The sequence below is a fragment of the Acomys minous genome (assembly GCF_964271855.1).
Source record: "Acomys minous genome assembly, chromosome: 18".
In the NCBI taxonomy this organism is placed as follows: domain Eukaryota; kingdom Metazoa; phylum Chordata; class Mammalia; order Rodentia; family Muridae; genus Acomys; species Acomys minous.
In genome coordinates, this window is record NC_140501.1 from 50,903,589 (window position 1) to 50,914,044 (window position 10,456).

A 10,456-nucleotide genomic window follows, 5' to 3' on the forward strand; every position below is an offset into this window, starting at 1 on the left:
GATCCAACGTTATAGTGGGAGAAAACTGTGACATACAGTTCTGTGAGTTGGCCTAAGTCACTGATGTTGGTGATTACCATAAGCCAAATGACAAAGGGATAGATAGATGGTACCAATCAAATGGTGAATTCTCCTCCTAAAATTACTGAGGATGAGAGGAAAGAATTTTAACTAAGAAAGTGGCATTTTCAGATCTGCGTTCCATAACATGCTAGGAGAGGGAAGAGTACACAGGAGAGTTGGAAGGGAGAGGGGGAGTTAGGAGGAAAGGTAATGGAAACAGGGACGATGCTAAACTCTTATCAAGGATCAGAAAGATGAATTGACAATTAAGAGCATTAGGTTTTCTTCTAAATCACTCAAGTTCAGTTCCCTGCACCCATATAACTCCAACTCCAGGGATCTGCTACCCCTTCTGGCCTCTGTAAGCACCTAAATCAGGTAAATGAACATGCTGGTGTATGTCTGCTCTCTCTCTCTCTCTCTCTCTCTCTCTCTCTCTCTCTCTCTCTCTCTCTCTCTCTCTCTCTCTCTCTCACACACACACACACACACACACACACAAACACACACACACACAATTAAGGTAAAGAATAAATGTAACAAGTTAAGCAAGTATTAACACTGTCCCACCTTATTATGTCCCTCCAAAAGACACTGGAATCTTCACAATTATGCTGTAGTCCCCACAGTGTAAATATTTACTTGGTAATCTGGAAAGTCTGATTAGTGAATAATAGACTGATTTATTTTAAACTCTTAGGCTAAGGTCATTAAGAAAGAAGAATATATTTCTTCATGCATTACATTTTAATTCCAAACATGAAGATTTATGTAGCAGCCTTTGCTCCTAAGCTTATTAAGAGAGCTTTAGGAAATGGTGCAACATAAACACAGCATCCCTCAGAGACTGCATGAACCAGTCTCTACAAAACAGACAAATGTAGAAACATCTCAGACTAGTGGTCAGGTCTTAGGGAGATGCAGACTTCTTAGTCCATGCCTTTACAAGAAAAAGAAAGGTGTAAGTTCATCTATTAAAATTTCAGTTTCTTTCTAAAGTGTCTTTTGTTTAGCTTTCCCAAGAAGACTTGCCTTCAATTTTTCTTTTATATGCCCATGAAAAATGCTTAAGAACAGTTCACTCAAGACCTTCCCTCACCCTAAAAACAAACTAGAAATCAAAACAGTCTACAGTTTTCCAGGAGAAGCAGGCTAATAGAAGTGTTCATGAGCATGCATGCAAACACACACACACACACACACACACACACACACACGGAGAGAGAGAGACAGAGAGACAGAGAGACAGAGAGCGAGAGAGAGAGAGAGAGACAGGCAGACAGACAGAGAGACACAGAAAGACACACAACAAAGAAAGAGGGAGAGAGAGAGACAGAAAAGGACACACACACACACACACACACACACACACACACACACACACACACACACACACACAGGGGTGGTGGAGAGACAGAGACACAGAGAGACAAAGAGACACAGAGACAGAGAAACAGAGATTTCCCACACTTTCACAAAGCCCACCAAGAAATCACGGTTTTCTGTCTTGTTCTTTTTTGTAAGCTATAAGTACATTTATTATGTTAAAATTTCATGAATGTATTCATAGTAAAGTGTTACAATTAGAGTGCTGGGTAACTATTGGAAAATGGCAACTAAGACTATTTTAAGGTAGAAAAACTGACCAAAGTTTCTATGTATTATGCTGGCAGGTTGCCTAATTCAAAAGATAAGAGAGAAGCAGTGAGATTTTAATATATGTGCTTCTTAGTTAGGATTGTATTGCTGTGAAGAGACACCATGATCACGGCAACTCTTATAAGGGCAAACATTTACTTAGGGCTGACTTACAGTTTCAGAGGTTTAGTCCATTATAATCATGGCTGAGAAACATGGTGGCATGCAGGCAGACGTGGTGCTAAAGATGAAGCTGAGAAGTCTGTGTCTTGATGCTCAGGCAACAAGCAGAGACTGTGCCACACTGAGCACAGCTTGAGCACAGGAGACTTCAAGGCCAACCCTCACAGTGACACATTCCCTCCACCAGGCCACACCTCCTAATCATGCCACTCCCTATGGGCTAAGCATTCAAACACGTGAGCCTATGGAGGCCATATTTATTCAAACCAACACAGTATGGAAAACAATATTACATGTGATTCTTTTAGCATATACACTATATGTTAGCATTTCATCGGGATGATACATTATATGAGAAAAACGCAATTTAAAATGCTTCAGATTTACTGTTGCTTCCCATGATATCCCAGTATTCAGTCATGGTCCTTGGGCTCCGTTTTTTCTGGGACGATCACGAGGCCAACACATCATGGCAGGGAGCAAGAGAGAGAGTAAAACAGCTCACCTAGAAACGAAAACAGCACAAAATGTGTCAAGGACAAGATGCTCTTTGTAGTCGATTCCTTCCCACGCCTTACTTCCTCCAAGCAGGCTCCTCCTTCCAGCACCTTCCAATGACGTCATCCAGTTAAGAATCCATAACTGGATTAGTTCAGTGCTCATATAAGAGCTATCATGTTCCAGTCTCTTTTAGCAAGTTGGACGTGCCAGCTGAGATCCTAGCCATTAGAACACAAGCCTTTGAGGGCCGCTCCATATTGAGAGCATCATGGACACTGAAATGTGTTGAGATGTTATATATGTAAGTAGTGAGAATTTACAAAGTGTTTAGCTCCATGCAGCCGGTAATCTGTTTGTGAAGGTCATGGCCAGCATTCTAGGAGTTCACTTCCAACCACATTTAATCGCTTCTTCCCCCCCTAGACACTGAACATTTTGTTCTCCCTTCAAATTCATACCTTGAGTCTTTGTCTTCAAATGTGATGACATTTAAGTAGGAGATTGATAGGAGATGATTAGATTTAGATGAGGTTGTGATGGTGGGGACATCATAATGAAGTTAGTGACTTTCTAAGGCACAAAAGAGCTTTGTCTTCTACCCTACAAAGGTACCAAAAAGAAGGCATGTGAACTCAGAACAAAGTGTGGCAGCTTACAACCCCAAAGAAGACTTCATTGCTGACCTCTTGAACTTTGATACCTCAGCCTCCAGGACTGTGAGGAATAAATTTCTGTTGTTTAAGTCACACAATCCATAATATTTTATTATGAAAGCACAATAAGACATGTAAGACTGATATTACTTATTGCTTTTTCCTTGATTTTGAACTTTATTTAATATGTTTTGTTGATTCTTTGTTTCATGGCTTTTCTTTAAAATTATGAGGAATTCACCGATATGTACCAGAGTAAGGAAATGCTTTTATATTTCTAGCCTGCTGGGACCTTCCCCCTGTGCTTTGATATATATCGATCTAGAGAAAAGATGATGTGAAGTCCAGGTGGTTTTATTTTTCTAAGAGTGTAGAGAATGAAATAGTCAATTTTCAAGTTACTTTAGAATAAAGGTAGTTTAATTAAGATATATTTTTCTACATTTTACTGGATTTGCTATGTAAAGGTTATTTTAGTACTTTCGTGTTTACGTCTATTATAAATACTATGATACAGTTATTAACTTCAAATTTCAAAGATATTAAAGAATTTTGTTGAAGTCTTTAGGGTCTCTTATATACATAAAATATAATTTTAAAAAATCAAAGTTTTAACAGAAGTGAACAGTGCTGGTGAACAGTGCTGCTCCCAGAAGATACAGATTGTTAAATCAATCCTCTCAGTGCCAGGCATCAGTCACCTTCCTTCCTACATGTTAGGTCTCAGAGGCACCTCACACAACACAGGTTGTTATTGCCATTGGGGTTGCTTACCATAACTTAGATGGTAAGACCCTATGACTGATGATACCATACACTTGGGCTGCAGAACATAGAGAAATCAAACTTGAACTGACCAGGAAACTCTCTCCCTGTTAGCTTAGCTTTCATAGTGCTGGAATGTGCTATGCAATTGATAGGTAAGAAAAGACATCAGTAGTTTTTATCAGTGCTTTGCCCTGCATGCTGTGATACAGACACAATGCTTTGTCCTGCATGCTGTGATACAGACACACCTGTAAAGATGTGCTTTCCAGAGCAATAGTGGCAAGATTGTTTATGGAGGTAACCAAACACTTTGATTTGATTTGATTTGATTTGATTTGATTTGATTTGACTTGATTTGATTTGAAGGAAATCATGGTTGATACTGTGAATCTGGTCAAAACCTATAGCCAGGGAAACCGTAGGCAACCTATTGATATTATTCTGCAAAATAATACTGTTGTCAAACTGCCTTCTAAATATTGATGTTTTTGTCAATAGATTTGTCATTCTCAAAATTCCTCAGAGAAGCTTCTTTTTGTTGTGGGTAGTGGGTAATGTAGAGCTTCATAACTGTTCAAAGTACTGAGAATACACGCTCGCGAGTGCTCAGCCACAGATCTGTATCAACTCCCGCCCCCAAAGTTCAGTGAATATCATGAAAGAGAGGGTAAAAGCATATAAGAGCTGGGGAATGGAGAGACATGTTGTGAAACGCTGTTGTTTGTATGTGACATGTCCACTGAACACATGAACGCATAGTGACTGTGGGTACCTGCACAAGAGACACAGAAGAGCAGTTGGGAGAGAGATGTGTTGGAGGCAAGAGGATCGAGTTGGAGGAAAATCTGATAAAGAAACATTGTATACATATATAAAATTCAAGTAATGTTTTATTAAAGGAATAGGCATAGAATTTTATGCACTTATACTATAAGTTAGGGAGAATTTTATTAAAGTCTAGCCATCACTTTGAATTTGCCCATTTTTAAAAGTTAGATTGTTACTGCTGCTGTGTTTTATATATCATGAAGACTTATCATTGGAATACAATAATATAAAATTTTAATATTATTCTGACATAGTTATCCCTTAATTATTAGGAAACATGCCCCATTATTTCCAGAAGCATTTCTTACCGCTAAGCTCTACTTCATTTGACATTAACAAAGCTATTATACTTTTCTTGTTATTTGCATAAAGCATAGTTGCTTATTTTAATATATTTATTGGTTGTTTATTTAATGTGTTTAAATATAATTATTTTTATAATTGACACTTAACTTAGTTACTTCTTTTTTAATTAGTTGTTTTATGATTTAGTTACTTCTTATAGCTCTCCTTTTACTACTTTATATTTAGCCCACATTTTCTGTTTTCTCTACATTTCATTGTCATGTTTTACATTGTCTAAAGATTATTTTCATTCCATTTTGCTTTTGTTAGCGGATCCATCTCAGCAACCCACTCTTAGCCCTTCCCATTTGAATTGTCCAGTTTCCTTCTAAAACTGTCTTGTATTGCTTCTGCAATGCAGGATTGCAGCTGACAAATTTAATCAACTCTATTGAGAACATGTTCATTTTCACTCTAGTCTTTGAAGGATATATTTTCAGAGTGAAGGTCTCACTGACAGGTGTTAGTATTTTGTCACTTTGAAAGTGTCATCACATTTTCATCTAACTTCCACCAATTTGGCAAAAAACATCTATTATCAGTGTTTCTCTTAAAGGTAACATGCCATTTTTTGGTCTGTGTATATATGTGTGTGTGTGTGTGTGTGTGTGTGTGTGTGTGTGTGTGTGTATCATGTGTGTATGTGTGTGTGTGTGTGTGTGTCATGTGGGCTGTGTGTGTGTGAGATGGCTCATGATTTTCTTTTCCCTTTTCAAAATCTTGCATTCATGTGTCCAAATGTCCCTTAGTTTATATTTTTCAGTATGGCTGCTAATCTGTTACATGGATTACTTTCTGGTTTGTTTTTATTATCTATTTTTATCCTCAAATTTGGTCCTATGTGGGCATAAGGTTGTTGTGTAATTCAAACGCTGATTTATGTGTGCCCCATATCTGGTTGCAATTCTTGTTCTCAGAATCTCCTGTCTCAATGTTGTGTAACACTGCTCCTTAGTTGCCCCCTGATATGCCAATCAAGCAGCTTACAGCTGAGCAAAGGAGGGAAAAAAAACAATGCTGGAAGTATCGCAATACACCATTTCAAATTAGACTATATAGTCGTTGTAATAAGGGCAACATGGATCTGGCACAAAAACAGACACATAGATTACTGGAAGTCAGTAGAAGACTCAGAATAAAACTCCAGAACTATGCTTTTAGTTTTGACAATAATTCAAAAAAAGGGGAGGGGGTAGAAAGACAACAGACTCTTCAACAATGCCAGTGGAAAAACCAGACAGCCATGTGTAGAAGCGTGCAACTAGACCCTGCTCACATCACATCACACAAGGGTAAGGTCAGAACTGATTGAAGACCTTAATGTAGATCTTCTGTCTAAAGTGTTAAGGGAAAGCATGAGGAAGACAGATCAAAACACAGGCACAGGCAAGACTTTCTGAAAAGGACTCCAATCACTCAGGAAATGACTCCAAGGACTGACCACAGGGATGATATGGAATTTAAAAGCTTCTGCACAGCAAAGGATTTACAAGCTATACATCTGACACAAGATCAATACCTAGGATATATAAAGAACTGAAATTGAACTAAATACCAAAAAAAAAAAAAAAATCAAATAACCCAATCAATAAAGCAGGCTAATGAACAGATAGTTCTCAAAACATGAAGCACAAATATTCAATAAACACATGAAAATGTAGTGGTTTTAACTGTCAGGGTAATGCAAATGGAAACGTCTTAGAGATCTCATCTCATCTCAGACGGGACTCACAAAACAGTGGAGGCCTTTGCCATTGATCCTGTGCACTCACACAGAGTAGTTGGTTGGTTGCTGAGAATTGCGGAAGATACCACAGGCATGAGAAGCTGCACACAGATAAATCAAGTGAGAATAAAACTGGATGCCTCCATCCACTGGGCAGCTCTCATAGTGCCATAAGGTGCTATGCATGCTTCTGGGGGAGAAAGAGCATCAGTGATCTTACCCCACTATGGATCTGAAGTACCACAATACCAACCTGCCAAGCAAGATGCTCCCATGGGTGCCAAAATGGTGTGATTGTTTTGGAGGTAACTAGCCACGCTCTGATTGAATTCCAGGCTTGCTCCATGGGAAGAAATGCCTGGTACTGTAAGCTTGGGCAAACACTTGTGACTAGAGATGTCACTGGCCCTATGTCAGCCTTCTACCTAATATTACACTTGATAGGAACAAAAGCAAATGTCCTTCAGCTGTTTCTGTGCACACCCTTAGACTAGCACTGCTGCTGTTTGCAGTGGGTGGTGGCTAATGCAGAAACTCAAAGCCGGTCAAACTGCTAAGAGTAAAAGACTCTGAGGTGCTTAGCCATAAGCAGGACAACTCTATCACCCCTACAAGACCCAAAGTACAACAAAGGAAAGGAAGAAAAAAAGGTTGTAGAGTTGGGGACTGAGAGGGCTTCCGTGAAACAGTGTCTTCTGGATGTGACGTGTCCAATGTGACAATCAGCACACAGTAGCTATGTCATCAGCATTCATCCTGCACAGAAAGAAAAAAGAGACAATAGAAAAAAAAAAAGAAGAAGAAGACCACTTGGAAAGAAGGAAGTCTATAGGAGTAAGAAGAGGGATAAGAAAGAGTAAGTGCATGTGTTCATAATGTATTGAATAATTATATAAAGCATTAAGAAGTACATTTAAAATATATCTGGCAGGCTGGGGATATGACTCAGTGGATAAGAGCACCGTCTAGATCCATTTCAACTCCTAGCACCCATGTGACAGCTTAAAACTGTGTGATCCATGAGACCTCACTGCCTCCTCTGGCCTCCTCAGGCCAGGCACACAAATGGTGCACAGACATCAATGATAGGCCCAGCACACATACACATAAAACACATAAAAATGAAAAGAAACAATAAATGGTAGGAAGGCTGAGTAGGTCATGAGAGGCTTGTGCACTGCTGGTAAGAAAGTAAATTGGTCCAACAATAACGAGAATCCCTTAAAATCTAAAAACAGAACTACCATATGACCTAGCAATACCACCTCTGGGGACTGAGAGTCAACAGAGATATTTATTATAACACCATCCACAAAGTCAACTTATGGAATCAGTATAGGTGTTTGTACATGGATGAATAGATTTTTTAAAAATATAGTATTCATATACAATGGAGGTTTATCCAGTTATAAACAAACAAATCTGTACTTTTTAAAATTAGATACAAAATAAACCAGATTCCACCCATTTTTCTCAGTTGTGGATTCTAAATTATACATAGCTACATAAAGACACACTACAACCCCCTCCCAGACACTCCTCTAAGTAGCCCCTATTTACGTTCCTATATTTGTGAAGTGTAAAAGGAAAAAGGAGGCTTAGGGAAAAGGAAGGCTGGTCACTTTAGTCTGACCACGCACCACTGTGGGCTAGAGTTCTCTTAAGAACAGTTCGTCTCTCTGTGCCCTTGATTCTAAGGGATAGCCCTTGCTGGGTTCCATTGAAGATCCTCGTATGGCTCACTCCTCCGCAACCAGAAACTCCCGGGATTCCTGCCTGGTTTTCACAGGTTTGAGCTCAGCTCTCAACTTCTCATCCCCATTACATCAAAAGTTGACAGTGGCTTTGAGAAAGAGACCCCCACAGTGCTTACAGGCCCTCTGTCGTCACTCCACATCTGAGCTAATGGCAGCTGTTCTGTTGGCTTTTTTTTTTCTTTATCAACAGGAACGATCTTCTATGTGAGGTGAATCTTGGGTTTTCATCTTACAGCACTATCCAGATCTTCAGGTACCTCTCTGGGAAAGGGGTCAGAGCAAGAGCTGTCAGTCAATCCACCCTCTCCAGAGGAACACAGCCTCTATTCTTTTTTCAGACATCCTGGTCCAATTACTTTGCTTCTGGTGAGGTGGAAAAGTCTCCTTTGTCTTTCTGAGGTTGGCTTTGGTTCTCCAGCCTCCTGTCCTGTGCGTATTTTGAGCTCCACAAATGCATTAAAGGGAAAGCAAGCTGCATGGTTGTGGGCTTTCCAGTTTAGAACCTGTCACTCAAGCACTCATGGGGACTGTTTATTGTTGTGTGGCTGTTCATCCCGGAATTGCAACCCTCCTTCTGAGAGAGAAAGGGGTAGTTCAGAAGACTCTGAAAGCTCAGGAACTTACAAAACTAAGAAGCTGGAAAATGATTGGAGGACTTGGGACCTTACATGGGAGGTAATATCCAAAATGTGAAAAGTGCAAGTGAACCGAGTGAGGACTTCACTCCAGGTCTGCCAATGACAGTGGACATGTCTTTTCACTGATTTCACTGATTGCCAAATAGCTAGCATTCTACACATGTGCCAGGGACTCGGAGAACATTATCCTTAAAATCCAGCAGTTTTGACTGCAGAAGCCAATGCAAGAGCAGAAGCTGATTTGTGAAGTGTAGTCCTCAAAAGTCTATAGTCCTCAAAAGTGTTACAAGTATTCATGCCACATGAATGATAGCATGCAAACGTAAAAGGCTTGTGTTCAAATCAAAAGCGACAATCAGTTCATGTTTGAGAAACAACATGTATACTAAAATTTAAAGGGACAGAGACTATATGGAGGGTAAAGGAGGAGCATTTTTCCAGAGACAAAAGTGGGTAAAAATACTAGATGTGTGAACCACAAATAGTTGAATACTCTAAATGTAATCTACTTAGAAAATAGTTCAGCAGGCTGTCACTTACCGATATTGTACTAAAAATTCTTAGAAGGGTACTCTAAAGTCTCTTAAGGCAATTTACTTATTAGCTACCACAACCGCATCCTAATATCAAGCAAGGGAGTCATTAATTTAATAAATAAAACCTCTCATCCTCTTTAAAACTCTTTCCCATTAGCTAACCAAGCATCTTTTATTTCTTCATAGATTTGAGAAATATTCTTCAGAACTTACCACGCACTTGTGTCTGTCTTGGGGACACTTTCTCCTAACTCATCATGTCAGAAGAGAACACAAAGAACAATGTGAAAGTGCTTTGGCACATTAAACACACCACATATTTTACCTTCTATTCTGGAAAGAGTCACAGCACCCTTTGCAGAAATCAGCCTCTCTCCAGGCAGTCATCATCAACTCTCACCTAAGTTGTTATGTTTTACAGGTCAGTGTTTACAAGCCTTTTTTTTCCCTCCTTCCAGAGGCTTCACTCTTATTTGGAAAGCTATCTAATCTAAATACTGAGTAAACAAAGCAAGGCAAATGGTTATTTTATATTACGGGTACTAACGTAAATTGAATTTATGTATAATTATGGAATTAGTCATAAATAATAAATAATAATAAATGTTCATAAAAGCATATATCTCTCAAATTTAAGTCATATAATTTTTGTCATCTATTCTGTTGCAGATCTTAAGGCACAGTGTCTACTTTTCATTCTCTCTCTCTCTCTCTCTCTCTCTCTCTCTCTCTCTCTCTCTCTCTCCCCTTCTCTCTGTTTGTCTCCCCACTCTCTCCTCTTCTTTCACTCTCATCAATTACACTCTAAAAATCTTATTGC

The 10,456-nt window shown here is 39.2% G+C and overlaps 1 long non-coding RNA gene across 1 annotated transcript; it reads right to left on the reverse strand.

Moving 5' to 3' along the window:
* Positions 1-2,124: 2,124 nt before the first annotated feature.
* Positions 2,125-2,977, reverse strand: LOC311589099. Its single transcript, XR_014776424.1, has 2 exons — positions 2,844-2,977; positions 2,125-2,389 (listed from the first exon to the last, which is right to left on the reverse strand). It is a non-coding gene; the product is annotated as an uncharacterized lncRNA (long non-coding RNA).
* Between the last annotated feature and the right edge of the window lie 7,479 nt (positions 2,978-10,456).